Source organism: Lissotriton helveticus, chromosome 1_1, assembly GCF_964261635.1.
Source record: "Lissotriton helveticus chromosome 1_1, aLisHel1.1, whole genome shotgun sequence".
NCBI classification, from domain to species: Eukaryota; Metazoa; Chordata; class Amphibia; order Caudata; family Salamandridae; genus Lissotriton; species Lissotriton helveticus.
Window position 1 is genome coordinate 2,111,512,948 of NC_136057.1, and position 16,046 is coordinate 2,111,528,993.

General features: G+C 45.4%; 1 protein-coding gene across 4 annotated transcripts in view; it reads left to right on the forward strand.

Moving 5' to 3' along the window:
- LRRC8B (leucine rich repeat containing 8 VRAC subunit B) overlaps window positions 1-16,046 on the forward strand; it is a 196,776-nt gene that overhangs the window by 79,109 nt on the left and 101,621 nt on the right. The window contains exon 2 of one of the 4 annotated variants that reach the window (XM_078646002.1): window positions 703-761. The exons of the other annotated variants lie outside the window; for them this stretch is intronic. The gene's annotated coding sequence lies outside the window, so the exon portion shown is untranslated. The remainder of the gene's footprint in view (window positions 1-702; window positions 762-16,046) is intronic. 4 annotated transcript variants of the gene reach the window in all.

Sequence of the window (16,046 nt, forward strand, 5' to 3'; positions counted from 1 at the left end):
GTAAGACAAGGATTTATATTTGCACCTCTTTTTTAAATGTATATATATCAGTGACATGAATATTGAGTTGTCTAAAATCAATCTGTTTGCGGCAAATTGTGTCACAGAAATATTTCAATGTTAGTTGCATATGCTGAGTATTTTTTGTTTGACTGAATTCCAGTTAGTCAGCAACTAGGATAACGTCTGCTGGTATGTAGCAAAACGAAAGTAGAGTCACAATTGTACATCCTAATTTTTTGAAAGTAAACTAAATTGCATTGCAAACCCATATTTAGCTTGACGTTTGTTGGTTATTACAACTCCGATCATATTTGGACAGAACTAATGAGCGTTCATAGTAAGTCACTAATAAAGTCCATATGTTACTACTGGGATCACATCAATAAAAAGTCCTAAACACCAGACAAGATCAGTTGTTGAACTTGAATACGCTAAAGGATTTGGTTAACCTCGGTTTGATCCATATTACCCACCATTTGAATTGATGCTGATTATATTGTAAATTTATGGTTATTATTTTGAAACACCATTGTAATATGAAAGCCTTCCTCGGTCTTTGTAATAATATGCATAACAAATTATTATTATTTTATGTTTAAGACCTTGCAGGAGGAATGAGTGTATATTCTTAATCATCATTAGTTTGAAATTGGCTTGTTGACTCAGCTGATTGCTCAATAAGTTCTCTTTGTGGTCTAGGTCAAATGATGGCATTGTATCAGAAGAATTAATGGCTGCGCCGTGCCACGTAACTGACGGTATTCCCTTCCACCTTATTTTCCTGTTTAGGTGCTATCTAACATAGTACTAATGCATGATCATCATGTTATCAATATTCTTAACTTTTCTAAAAATTGGTAACCAAATGGGTTTTTTAATTTACGTATATGTCTCAAGTTTTCACAGTTAACAGATAGGTAGTGAGGCAGAATGTTAATTGAATAGAATGAGAAATAGCACAATTAATAAATAGATTAAAAGCACAAATTGAGAGTGTATAAAAGGCCAATTTTTATGATGGATACCTCGAAGAACAGATTCCTTACCTTTTGAATCCTTCCAGGCGCCAGATTGGAACTGAAATGTATGTTTACAATAGCTCCCATGTGCCAGCAGGTTGCTTTATCAGACTCTGTAGTGGCTCTGTCCCACCTCTGGAAGTGACAAAACGGAGCTACATATTGTCACTACCCCTGCACTGATGTGCTTTTCTAATTACTATGCAGTTCACATGGGTCTCCCACTAAAACTACAAATTGTAAACTTTATTACACCTATGGGAAATAGTAGGCTTTGAGAAATTCTAAAATGTTGACTAGACCTACAGATCTAGTAACTTCAATAATCAACTCAACCTAACTCTAATGTACATGACCTGTAAACTGGTCTCAAATTGTGTGATCCTGGGCAAATATGTTATTTTACCGAGCACCCTTTTTCTTCATTATGACATTTGAGAGCACCTTCAAATATGTGAGTTCAGCATTTCTGCTGTCGAAGAAAAACTCTTTCATTTGATTAAATAGACTAAACATTTGCTCCATGTAGAATACAAATCTAGACCACATATAGGGTGCACATGAATCCTGACTTGCCTCTTAGTACGCGAATAGCATTGCCATTGGGGCAGGAGTGTTTCTCAATACTTGTTTAAAAACTCACTTTTACCAAAATATGGGGCCATATGTAGAGAATTTAGGGATTGCGATTTCCTCATTAGTGAATCGGAATTCCTAATATACAAAAACCTAGAAGTTGGAAATAGTGATTCATAATGGGGCCACAATAGATTTACCATATCAATATTAATGAGGTATGTCACAGTTTGCGACCCATTAGGAATTGCGGCCATCACAAGGATGGTGGCCTGCTGGGGCCAGCTGACAACCGTATCTGTGATTGCTTTTTAACAAAGCCACCTTTTTTTTTTCTTCAATTTTTTATGCAGCCTGTTTTCCCACGTGTTTAAATAGAGAAAAAATGAAATGTTTAAGTTTTATTTTTTAAGACTAGGCAGTGACCCATGGGACCACTCCCGCCCTTAAAAAATATTTGTATTTTCCAATTTGCAAATGGTTACCACTCCTCTTGAGGTATCAGTAAAAAATGAATGTTTTGTGACCGTAAGTTGGTCGCAAAACATTCATACATACCACTGCGAATCGGTATTTGAAAGGGACGCCCTAAACATGCCCCTTCTAAATACTGATTCGCAAAACCAAATTGCAATCCGATAAAAGGTTATAGCATTGTAATTTGGCTTTTGTACATTTTAAAAACCATTCTTGCGGTCACAAATGGCCTGATTCTGCAAATTGGGCTGTTTGCAACCTCAAACATGTATTGTACATATGGCCATATATTACTGAAACATAATGGGGTAGCACAATGTCATTTACAGACTGTAAATATCCCATTGAAATGACCTTAAACTTTTCCACTAACATGCCGATGTAATGATGTAACTATAAAGTGTATAAACAATAATCTGTAAAGCACAATTATCATTTGCACATCAACAAGTAAAGTGTTTTGATTTGTTTTCATCCTTTTAAAATATTTTTTTCATCACACTAAATTACAAAAAGGGGGCTTTCACAACTACTGAAATATATTTTGAAATGTTTATCCAGTTAACAGTTCGCTTATTAGCTATTTAAAAGTGTGTTTGAAAAAAAAAATGTGACACTCTAAACTAAAGCCTTTGATTTCATTCTCTTCGTACAGCACGTCAGGCAGTTTACTGGAACTCTCCAGTCAGAGAAAGAAAAGTAATTGTAGGAAGATGTAAACTAACTTCTGACTTCTGTCTCTGAACACAGAGCAAATGTGACAAGATAAAAACAAGGTTTAAAGGCATTGTGTTGCCCCTTCACTTTCTGAGTGAACAGAACACCTGTTCTTTGTCAGCTTGCCATAACGAGTAGGTCCTAAATAAAGGCTACGTGTGAGGTGCGCTTGGCATCCTGCCTGTTTTTAAACCTGTTTAAACCTCTCACCTTGATATTTCTCATTGTGTGCACTTTCGTGTCTGGTTAAATTTGTACTTATAATTTTTTTTAGCATACATGCCAACTGCTCCGTATTTTCTTGACAATTTTTTTTATTTCTGCTCGAGTTGCCCCGGTCCACCGCAGCCATTTAGGCTGATTGTTGTGGAGGGCGCCCCGAACGCTTGCAGGGAAGTCCTCGCTTCCGGTTCTTTCGGCTAGCCGCCATCTTGGTCCTCGGTCTAGCTGTTTGGATACGTGTACTTAAGGGGGCAATGGCGTGGGAGCGCAGCTGATGCGGGCGTGCCGGCGGCACGCCAAAGGCAAGCCCGTCTGCGCCCGTCCGCGCCTGGTTGTCGCCTCTCGCCAGTACCCCTGGTCGGAAGCCATCTGGTCTGCACTCTTATGGTAGGGAGGAACTTTTAGCCATCAACCGTGGGTCTAGTTGCTGTGGAGGATTTGTACCTATTTTGGGGGAAGACTCCACCAGTTGCTCAGTCTGCAGTTATACTATATCTCCTCCTGCTTCTACACTTTACGTTTCGAGTGCCAAGCCTCAGATTGGGCTGAAAATTATGCAGCTTAACGTAAGGTCGCTGGCTAAACACTACCTAGAAATTCACAATCTTGTTAGAGAGGAAGTCCCTGACGTGTTTTTCCTATGTGAGACTTGGCTTAACCAGGATATGGCAGCAGAGCCTAATCTAGCTCTACCTACCGGATATTCTATCAGTATGCCCGTTTTAGGATTTCTGTGAGCCCCCACCTCAGAGTTAGCTCGCTTGTTGTAGGCCCAGCCAATTTTAGTATTTTCGGCAACTTGAACCTACATCTTGATCTGATCCACGAGAGTGATGTTTGTAGTTTCATTTCCGACATGGCGGCTTTCCAGCTGAGTCAATTGGTATGTGATCCTACCTACTCTGCAGGGCACTTGCTGGACCCTATATTTTCTAATATTCAGTCCTCCGAGGTAAATTAAAAACTGAGGAGTTCCATGACTTTTTAGCCAGGACCCTCTGGGCCTTACATCCGACTCAGAATCTGACTATGGCTCATTTTGTGACTGGATAAGACAAGGACTTGACTCCCTGATTCCGGCCAAATGGTTCAAGGGGCGTCCTTCTACCACCAACTCCTGGTATACCGACTCTCTGTGTGCACTAAGGAAAATCTGTAAAAGAGCTGAACGTGCTTGGAGAAGAGACTATGAGCATGAGAAAATCTTGCCACTATCAAGCAATACCATAAAGCCATTTGTATAGTGCGGGCTGATTACTATGCGAGCCAAATTAAGCTGACTCACAACCCAGCAAAATGTATCTTTAAAATTCTTAAAGACCTCTGGTCTAAGAAGGCCTCGATGCCTGCTATATCATCGGCAGAGCAGTGTGATGATTTAGCCATCTTTTTTGTAGAAAAGGTGCGTGCCATCTATCACTCTTTCCCTCCAGCCCCTCCCTGTCCCATTTCTGTGCCCTCTGACACCGGACCACGGCAGACGCTGCCAGCCATTCCCCATTTGTCTTTGGAGGAGCTCACTCGGCTGAGTGGTAAAATTAAAACCGGATCACCTGCTGACCCTCTAAGGCCCTCTCAATTTAGAGAGTCCTTTTCTATCTTCCAGGCCCCCCTTCTTAATATAATCAATGCCTCTTTCTCCACTGCTACTGTACCTGCTCTCTGGAAACAGGCCTATGTGTCCCCCATCCTTAAAAAACCCACACTGGACCCGTCCAAGCCGGAACATTTCAGGCCCATCTCCCTGCTACCTTGGGCGGCGAAGGTTGCAGAGGCGCATGTCAACACCGTGCTCACTCAACTTCTACAATCCAATGACATTCTGGACGTCTCTCAAAATGGGTTTCGTGCGGGACACAGCACGGAAACTGCCCTCCTGGCCACCTCTGAGCATTTGCGGGCCATTCTTGATGACGGTCAAAATGCGGCACTTATTTTGTTAGACTTTAGTGCCGCCTTTGACACAGTCTCACACAGCATCTTATTACAGCGGCTTGAGGAAGCTGGAGTGATTGGGTCAGCTCTGGCATGGTTCAGATCTTTTCTATCCGACAGATCCTTTAGAGTGTCTGCTCCTCCGTTTCTTTCCCAAGCCCATTCCAATGATCAGGGAGTTCCCCATGGCTCTGCGTTGAGCCCGGTGTTGTGCAACCTTTACGTCCAACCCTTGGCTGCGGTCGCCAGGCAATGGGACCATGCTATGGTCTCATATGCCGACGATACGCAGCTTGTCCTCTCCCTGGGAGAAGGCTCTGCTCCTAATGCCTAATGCCTCTAGGTTCAGAGACGGGATGGCGGCCGTGGCTCACTGGATGGCTTCCAATTGCTTGCAACTCAATGCCAACAAAACCGAGGTTCTGTTGGTTGGGAAGAACGTTTACCTTTGGAATGAGCAATGGTGTCCATCCATTCTGGGTAAAGCTCCCACGCCAACAACCCTGGTCAAAAATCTTGGGGTCTGGATAGATGCCTCCCTGAACTTCCAGGATCATACCAGGAAAGTCGCTGGTACCTGTCTTGGCTTGCTGCGGGGTTTCAATCCCCTTCTGAAATTCTTTGATCCAACTACTCGTCAGCTGGTTATACAGGCTACTATTCTTTCACGCCTCGACTATGCCAGCTCGCTCCTACTCGGGGCCAATCAGACCGAAATATGTCGGCTACAACGCGTTCAAAATGCTGCCGCAAGAGCGCTGGTAGGCCTTCCACGATTCTGCCCTGCCGCTGACACTATTTGTAAACTGCACTGGCTCCCGATGAAAAGTAGAATACAATTTAAGGTGCTGTGCCTCTCTTTTAAAATTGTGAAATCTGTCCACCCTAGTCTGTTGAGCAATCTGCTCACTCTGTATGTTCCTAAACGTAGGCTACGATCGGCAGGCCGGCAGTTGGTCGCTGTCCCCCGGATCAAGCGCAGCTGGGCGGGAGGGCGTTCCTTCCGCTACCTGGCGGCCAGGCTGTGGAACTCTTTGCCGGAGCAGATCCGTGGTCTGGACTGCTTGCTTGCGTTCAGGAAAGCTGTCAAAACTTTTCTTTTTCCATCAGTTTAACCCACTGTAGTTCCGCTGGTGTTTTGTTTTTACGATCACTGTGCGTCTCTTACTCTGTAGCTAAAGCGCCGGGACGCCCCTTCGCTGGGGCAGCTGCGCGCTATACAAGCTACGCTAACATAACATAACATAACATATAGCTCGCCCTGATAAAATGTGACTCGCCATAGCGAGTGGGTGCATAGATTTCTCCAGGCCTGAATAGATGTTGGTCACAGACCCACACAATTTCCGCTGTTGCTGCCTTGACTCCAAATTCGACCGAAATGCTTGCCACAAAAGTTCTCTGATTCATCTGAAGTCATCAAAGAGCTTTGTCTTAGGCCTTAAAGCCCCTAATTCAGCCTAAGACTATCAGGGAGTGTGAAGCCAAGCTCTGTGTTGCCGAGCATTAGCAGCATGGTGGTCCCATTGAAGGTCTTGAGCCGGTCCAAGTTGCTGTTCTCGGGTAATTAAAATACACAGTCAAAACATACATCTTTTTGGAAGCATAAGAAACCCAAATGGGGCTCAACTCTTCCCCTCCCTTCTGCTGCTCCCCCTCCAGAGAGTAGTTGTGCAATCGACACTCAAAAGTTGCTACTCTCCACTGTTGTCTGGCTCTGATCCAATTGTGAGATTGGAGCTGATAGATCCCACATTTCCTTGGCATCTGTCAGCTTTTCAACTGAGGGACTTTTGTAGTTATTCTAGATTGTTCCAGGTCCTTCTTGCTTACCTTTTGGCCCCACAGACCCGATGGGGCCTCTAGTTGGACTTCTATACCTCACCTGTAGAAAACTGATGAAGGTCATGGACCTACCCAGTGTCTGCCTGTGGTGCATTTGCTCCAATCATGAGTCAAAAGTCTGTGACAAATGCTCGCTGATGTATCCCAAGACCATTAGGGAGCATTTGTTGAAGGCTTTCATGACCATTATTCATCTGAAGGGCATCAGGAAGCTGAAATGCAAGTTCTACGTTGCAGAACATAAACAGCGGAGCCAGACACTCATTCAAGAGCTCAAGCCTGCCTATACCCACTGTTATTCCTGATCCAGTTCGTAATCCTTGGGTAAGCCCAAGAGATAATGTGGAAAGATAAATCTTGATGACCGCATCAGAGGTTCAATTGGGTCTCGACCCTAGTCACCGCTTTTACGTGAGAAGTTGCACAATCAGCACTCAAAGGCTCCAATTACAGCTGTGGCGTCCAACTCTGTCCTAATTCCAAAATTGGAGAGGATATGCTCTGAAATTCCCAGGGTAGTAACAACACCACTACAGATATAGCTCTTAAGGGAGGCAATGCTGCAATGATTCTGGACTGTTCAAGTCCTTCTGGCACTCCTTCTGGCCCTGTGGATCTGCTGAGCCTCCAGTTGGACTTCCACCAGCGGGTCCTTCCCTGACATCAACTGACTCCATTCAGCGTCAGCTTGACCATAGGTCAGTGCCGGGCAGCACCCCTAAACTTTTGTAGCATGTCCCTCCAGTAGTGGTCAACCAGATCTCGACCTAAGTAGCACTGTGATATAATTAAAGTGCCACCTGTAACTTTGGATGACTCCCTTACTATTCTCTTGCCTTCACCCTAATATTCTTGGAGGTTAGAAGCCATTGTAGGTTCTGACTCTGACACAGTTCAGGGTCTCGTACAGGTTCCCTGCAATAAAGGTGAATATGAGAAGGCAGACAATGTATCCCCTTCTCCCTTATTATACTGATGGCTGGCTTCTACCTCGACCTCCTGAATGATGGTGGTCTGGATCCTGCACCTGAAACTGACTTGGGTGTACCATTGGTCCCTTCTACTCAGGAGAATATTTCCTTTTTGATGGTTGTTTGCAGGGCCACTGAGGACTAGGATTTACAGTTGCCCATGGCGGAAACCAAGGCATACTTATTGACTGAAATTGTGCAGACTAAGCCATCAACTATGGAGACCATACTGTCATTTAACAAGGCCTTGACTGAGGTCATGAGGCTACGTGGTACCAACCTTGTTCGGTCCCCTCCTGTTAGCCACCAATTACTTGGTACCCTAAGCCTGTTTCTGTTGAACCATCCTTCGTAAAGAAACAACTCTGAATTCTTGTTATTCAGGTATGGCGAGCAAGGTGAACTCTACTGCTTTTCCCACTGTTCCCCTAGATAGAGCATCCAAGAAGATTGGTGTGTTACGCGAAAGAGTGTTTTCTTATGCCTATTCGGCATTACATTCATGAAATACTTCTTTATTCTTAGGCATTTACATACTCACACTTTGACACACGGTGAATGAGATCTTGCTTGCTCCCCCTGAGGACTTCAGGGCTTCATTTTCTCAAACTGTACATGATAGTCAGGATGTAACCAGAGACATCCTTAGGGCTGGTCTGGACGCTACAGACTGAGTTGACCAGACCATGTGCATTGGCGTTGTTAGATGGCATGCCTGGATGCGTGCTGCCAGGCTTTCTGACTTTGATTGATATGTTCTTTGGCAGAGCCAGGCTCTTAGGAGTGAAGGAGAAACTGGCGGTGGAACACTGCATTGGGAGAGCCAGGTTAGGACTTGCTTGCTGTGATTACTTCCCCTAACTCACCAATTGCAACAATATTAAAGGAAATTCCAAAGGTACTTGAGGGGCCTTGCTTGTCGACAGAGGCAGCATTCTGAGCCTGTCCAAATTTTTTGTGTCTCCAGAGGGAGGAGTGGTGGCAGTGACTGAGGCCAAAAGCAAATGCAGTCCAGATCATCTTTTTCATCCACTGTAGATGCCTCCTAACTGCTTTAGTTCCTCTCCACAAGTCATATGGAACTGGGGGGCGGCGGGATGGGATTTTTGTCTGCCCTGTTGAGGTGAAGTTATCATGGGTCCTTTATATTGCCTCTTGTCAAGTGTGTGATTGAATTGCTGCCTGGGGTGGAGAAGGGGACAGGATGTTACTCCCTGTACTGTTTCTCCAAGAAGGACGAGGGCCTGAGGTCAGTATTGGATCTCAAGCTTCTGAATGCCGGACGAAGTTCAAAATGCTGATGTTTGCTCAGTTCCTGGTGACCTGGATCTTGCAGACCAGATGATGTCCTTGGATGTGCAGGACTTGTACTTTCATGTACCAATCCTGTGGTCCCAGAAGCATTTGCTCTAGATTGTCATGATGTACAAAAGGGGGTGGTGATGGACGGAGCATCTGAATCAATCAAACACTCACACCCAGTCAAAAGATCTGGGTTTAATCCATCACCGTTCTTTAGCCCACTCTGCCACCCCAGTTCTGACATGGCTATATGCAAATCAGTCTGACCCTGTGCCTCATGGGAACAGTCCAGCCCGAACTGCCAAGCCATGTCTCCCCTGGACTGGAAACAAGCTTCCGAGGACCGGTTTCTGGCATTCCAGCCATCTTCAGCCCGGCGTGCTTGAATCCAGTGGCAAAGTGAGCAAAGGACTCACGTCTGAGCATACCCTGCCACACTTATGGCGGCCAAAAGCGGTCCAAAAGGGGGTGGTGATGGACGGAGCATCTGAATCAATCAAACACTCACACCCAGTCAAAAGATCTGGGTTTAATCCATCACCGTTCTTTAGCCCACTCTGCCACCCCAGTTCTGACATGGCTATATGCAAATCAGTCTGACCCTGTGCCTCATGGGAACAGTCCAGCCCGAACTGCCAAGCCATGTCTCCCCTGGACCGGAAACAAGCTTCCGAGGACCGGTTTCTGGCATTCCAGCCGTCTTCAGCCCGGCGTGCTTGAATCCAGTGGCAAAGTGAGCAAGGGACTCACATCTGAGCATACCCTGCCACACTTATGGCGGCCAAAAGCGGTACACACCACTTGAGTCAAGCTATCCAGGCTGATGAAGGCTGATAGCCAGAAACCGGTCCTTGGATGCTTGATTCCGGTCTGGGAAAGACATGGCTTGGCAGTTCAGACTGGACTGTTCCCATGAGGCACAGGGTCAGAGCTGATTTGCATATAGCCAGTGTCTAACCCAGGGTGGTGTGGAGTGCAAAAAAACGATGGATTTAGGCCCAGATCCTTGTACTAGGGTGAATGTATGACATTGTTCTACATTCTGTCCATCAACTGCGTTTTTTGCAATTTTCACCCCGAGTGGGCTGAGTATGCTCAGACGTGAGTCCCAGGGTCTCCACACCACTGGAGTCAAGCTATCCAGGCTGATGAAGGCTGATAGCCAGAAACCGGTCCTTGGATGCTTGATTCCGGTCTGGGAAAGACATGGCTTGGCAGTTCGGACTGGACTGTTCCCACGAGAGACAGGGTCAGAGCTGATTTGCATATAGCCAGTGTCTAACCCAGGGTGGTGTGGAGTGCACAAAAACGATGGATTTAGGCCCAGATCCTTGTACTGGGGTGAATGTATAACATTGTTCTACATTCTGTCCCCTTTGCTGGGGCATCTGTGCGCTCTATAAATCCGGCTAACATAACTGTGTTTTTTGCTAGATTGTCATGATAGCACAATTTCAATCACTTCCAGTTTCTTGTTCTGCCCTTTGGTTTTACCTCGATCCCCACATGTATTAACATACTTCAGAATTGTCTGCTGAAGGCAGGCTGACCTCAGCCAGTCTCGGACCTCTTGAAAGTGACGGTTTCATTCTTGACCATGCTGAAGTTTTCCATCAACAAGCTGAAATCTTTCGGCCCGTGACGAGGATTCCCTCTATAGGTGTCATCCAGGACTAGGTGGTTTTGAAGGATTTTCCTCCTCTGTAACAAGTGTGGGACTTTCAGGCTATGATGCCGATGTTTCAGGCTTGTGAATTGGTTACAATCCAGATGGTCATGACGCTTCTTGATCTCCTAGTCTCTTGCATAATGCTTGTGCTCATGTCTGCTCACACATGTGGGCTATGGAATTGAACCTTCTACCTCAATAGGCCCAACTTTGGAGATGCCTCTTAGACAACATCCACATATCGGAAATGTCAGCTCAAGACCTCCAGTGGTGGATAAAGCATTCCAATCAGACATGTAACAGACCGTTCTACCTGCCCTTTCCAGAGCTGACAGTAAAGACTGACGCAGCACTTCAGGGTTAGGGAAGTCACCTGGATGATGTGGATTCACAAACTCTGGTCACAGGTAGAGCAGTGTCATCACACGAACATTCTGAAGCTGTGCAGCATAATCCTAGCCCTCAAGGTCTTTCTGCCTTCAATCAATTTCAGGGTATTTTAGGACCTGATGTTTCCACTACTGCCATATGGTACTGCAGCAAGTAGGGTGGAGTGGGGTTTCAAATCCCCTGTCTGGAGGCTCTGAGGCTGTGACTGCTCCTATACAGAACATCCCCGACCGTCAGTCACCTAGCTGGTTCCTCAGCATGTCAGTGTGCCACCTTGCCCATTCAGGTTTGACGCCTACTTCTGGAGATGGCTGAGGGCGTCTTTGTGCAGTGTGGCATGCCCTCAGTAGATCTTTTTATTGCCACAGAGAATGCTCAATGACCAGCCTTTTGCAACCTGGAGTTCCCTTCAGGAGGCTCTCTAGAAAACATGTTCTGCCTTTGATAGGACTCCAGACACCGTTATTCATTCCTGTCTCTGCCATTGATCTTACGGATCCTGAAGAAGGTCAGGAAGAACCGAGTCCAGCTCATTTTGATATTCCTGGATTTGGCTCGGAGAAGTTGTTACCCATATATGCGGTATCTGAACATCTTCTACTTTAGCTGCTTCTTTGGGTGTATCTGCTGACCCAGTCTCTACAAATCCCCACAAGCTGCACCTCAATGCATGAGGATTGAGTGGAACCAACTGTTATCGATTCTACTTCATTCTGGTGGAGTGGTGGGGTGGTGGGGGGGAATCTTTGCCACCCATAAAAAAAACCACCTACTCTGGCACCTCATCTACATTTGTCACCCTGTCTGAGGACAGGCAGGTTAATGCTCTTTGAATCAAAATGCCTGATGTTCTTTTGTTTAGTCTTTAATCCTGCAGATTTTTGCTGCTGTGAGCACAGTTGAGAGTTGTTTATCAACTTTTTCGGCCTTTCTTTATTTGCCTGATCAACCTTCAGTCACTTGTTATGAAACGTTTTCTTGTAAGGTCTTCCGTATGTTTCTCCTGCCGTTTTCATAATGCAGTAAAGGAGCCGTAAGTTGGTTATTATCTTTTTAATGTGTGCACTGTTTCAGTCATGCACAGTTGCATCCTGAGATTTTTGACACTACACAGTTTTTCTCATGGCCATCACTTCTGCATGTTGCACCATTGAATTACCGGCATTATCTGTTCCGCTGCAGTACCTTTTTACCTGACATTCTGGTGTAAGTCCACTCCTCAGGCAGGATCAAACTGGGCCCATGAATGGACCCGGCCCCAAAATAAAAGTGGCTCCATTAGCGAACCCGAAATCTGATAAACTGGCCCACATTTGCAAATCTGGCAGGGTATTGAGCTTGTAAAGACAGACTGTATGGGTATTTTGTGTAGTATGGCTGGCTACAAGTATTTGTGTTTGCTGCAGGCTATGTTTGTGGTAATATTAGGGAAATCAATATTAAAAACAACCGCCTACCTGGCCATAAACAGGCCTACAAACTGCAAAAAAAAGCGGCCCACTCTCTTATCGGTCAGACCAGCCCATTAGGCACTGCCTGATTGCCCTGTAGGCCAGTCCGACCCAGTCCTCAGACCTACCACGTTTTGGAGGGTAATTTTTGCTGTGGATTCAAAAAGTGTGGAATCCATACGAAGACAAAGCTACTTACCTTCAATAAGGTACTTTCTGGTGGCTATGTGGTACAGATTCCTCACTGCCCCTCCTTTTCCTCGTTCTGTGGAGTGGACTTCTGGTAGGTAATAAGGTCCTAAAATAACAATCGCGCTCTGCCAGATTTCTAATATGTCAGCAGCTCTGTATCTGAGACCTGAAAAATATGGGTTAATAAACTGACTTCTGTGCACAGGAATAGCACCTATATGTGGCTCCATGTCTTCATTTGTGGAGGGGGGTCAGAACAACAACATAGTCCGATGACATCACTTACTGGTGTATGAAAATTATTGCAGAAAACGTTTCTGGATTCAGTCTGGTGCCTGGGTATATTCAAAAGGTGGTTAGATAGAGCCTCCACCAGAAAAAAAAGGATTACCAAATGTAAGTAACTTGTTCAGTAGAATCAACATTGTAAAAAGGAAGCTTAGTGGATTCAGGGGCCCAGTAGCTGCGGGGTGTGTGTGGGGTGGGGGGGAGGAAACTGCCTTTAATGAAAAACAATAGCTCACATGTGATTGTCTGGATGCAGTAAGACAGAATTTGGCATTTTGTCTCAGTGAATGATTGTATATTCATATATATATATTTGGAAATGACACGGCTGTGTCTTGGAATATAGAATTCATCTGTTCATTAAGTAATTGCTTTACACAACAGAACACTGGCCTGAACAAGCTTCTAGCTAGATTAAAGATGCTCGTTTTCCTCATTTGGACCTTCAATTTTTGGACTTTGGAACTATTTTAGAGATCCATATTTCCCTTAAGATAGTCAACAAGATGCATCCAGCTAGAGCTATGCTGGATAGGGTAGGCCTTGTGGCAGATGTGTTCAAAGTGTTTTGGGAGAACTTGAAATAATCTGACCCATAAAAGAAAGTGTGTTGATCTGACAAGGGCCCACCCTTCTAAATAACTACTTATGGCTGTCTGATGGCCTCTGAAGCCTGCTGATTTGTAGCTATTATCTTAAGTAAATATCCTAGATGTTCTTTTTTAGCAAACATTCAAGGTAGGCCTTGATGATGACAGGCCATTTAAATGAAGTAGTTGAGGTGACTCCCTGGGCTGTTAATAGCCCCTACAGATATGTTCTACCAATCCAGTTAACTGGTAACTGGGAATCTGAACAGTTGCAACATGTTCCCTCCATTGCAGGATTTCTTTCTAATTTGAAACATCTCACCTCAGGTAATACATCCCACAACAATACCCATTATTCTGCTGCAGATCAACTCTTGCTACTCTAATGGTGCCAGTCCAAACTAAATTTCCTATACATCAAGCTGAATGGAAATCTTCAGGCATGTCATTTTGGATATAAAGTCCTCTCACCAAACAAAGTTGTTTCAAAGTTACAGCTGAATTTAGAAACCTACTTCCTCAAATGATTGCTAAGCTCTTAGAGCAGAAGTTCAGGTGAAAAGCAGGGACCACATTTCCAGTGTTCCTCCTCAGGTACATTTTTCACAGACTGGAAGTATTGCTTTCTTGTCCAGTTTCTAATCTCTAGCTAAGGAAAAGTAGCTAAGCAGGGTTATGATAAAGCACACTTCAAAGGATATTCCACCATGTCTTTACCTCCCCTATACTTTTTGTATTTATGTTTTGGAGTTACAGACGTAAGGTATATACAGGCATACAGTACAGCTTGTATCCATAAGGAAGTACAAAATAACAGAAAGTACAAGGGTGACTGTGGTTTTTATGTCATCGGCTGTCAAAGGGACAACCGCTAGAAAAAAAAAATTCTTCTTCTGATGAGCTGGAAGGAAAGCCAGGCCAGCAAAAAACAAATCTCTGAAATACAATAGACGTAGCCTGGTGGCATTCTTCCTCTTTTCTAGTATTGTGATTATCCGCTTTTGGGAGAGTGCTCTCTAGTAACTAAATATTTCAGAACCGGGGCATAGCTTGGTTGTGAATGGGAATGGCCCGCTGTAGATGACCTCTTGCACATTCGGAGCATAACCCTGTAATCCGACCGAAATCCGCTGGAGAAACTGAGTACAAGGCTGCAGAAACCCATGTGATTAAGTCGAGAAGCCGACTGACCCGTAGTGTGGTCGGTAGAGAGTTTACTCGGCACCAACAACAGTAAGGCTACTGGTGAGCGCGGGCGGATTTGTCTGCACCATTGCCAAAGGCCACAAATCGCAACCAGGCAGAAGGTAGCCCTGTTGCCGGAACATATCTGGAACTGGAGGCGGCTTGGGCTGGCTGGTCGGTGAGGGCTGCAGAGGGGGCGAAGGAAGTCCCAAGCAACACATGCCTGAGGCTGGCAGTCTAAAAGCCTGCGTGGGCTTTGTAGCCAAACTACATCTGGAAGTAGTGGGGGCCCTGAAATCGTCTCGCAAGGTTCGGCGACACACTAGAGGGCCCAGAGCCTGGTCTCATGAATTGGAGACCGTGAGCCTCCCCTGCCCATGACTCCACGGGTCGTTCCCTGATACGACATTAACTTCATGTACCAATGCCAATTAGAGTAGTGAGGTGAAAGGGGCCCGAATAGGGAGGTCAGCCGTGCATTGGATTAAAGTCCGCCTCATTTATTGATTGCTCCTGTGGGCTCCCGACCAGCCTGCCTCCACGAGGGGCCCTCGAGGATATAGAGTGACAGGGCGGGGGACAGTAGAGGGTGTGTAGAAGTCCTCTGAAGAAAGATGTAGTCTACTGACTTTAACAGAGACTACGGAGGGAAATGCACTACAAACAGAGTCCCCTGTAACCTACCGATCGGAACCCACTTTGGCAATCAACGACTTCTGCGCTTGGGGTAGACCATCCAAAAGAACCCCCATTGACCACTGGGGATGTAGCTGGGTGACAGTGCGCCCAACCCGTATTCCTCCAGTTGGCTGTGCTGTCCCTTGGTTGCTGGCCTCTCCAGCTAGCCGGCCAAGACACCCACACCAGGTTGTTAGAGCTACTAGCTCCAATGCTATGATGGTGACACCTAAGGGTCCAGTGAACCACCAGTCATACAAGATAGACAGCTACACTATACCAAAAACCCCTCGAATGGAAGAAGGAGAGTGGGTGGAGGAACCATCCCTGGGAGCCATAATGGCATCCTTAAGAGATTTAAAGGGCACACTGGAACCAGAAATAGACTCTGTCCTTAGAAGTTAACCTAATCAGAACGAACATGTCAAAACTGAGAGAGAAAGTCACAGTGATTGAAACCCATATCGCCTAACTCCAAGCCACTACAAATCGGCTTGTGTCTCAGGTACAAACACTAACCTAACGAACCACAACCA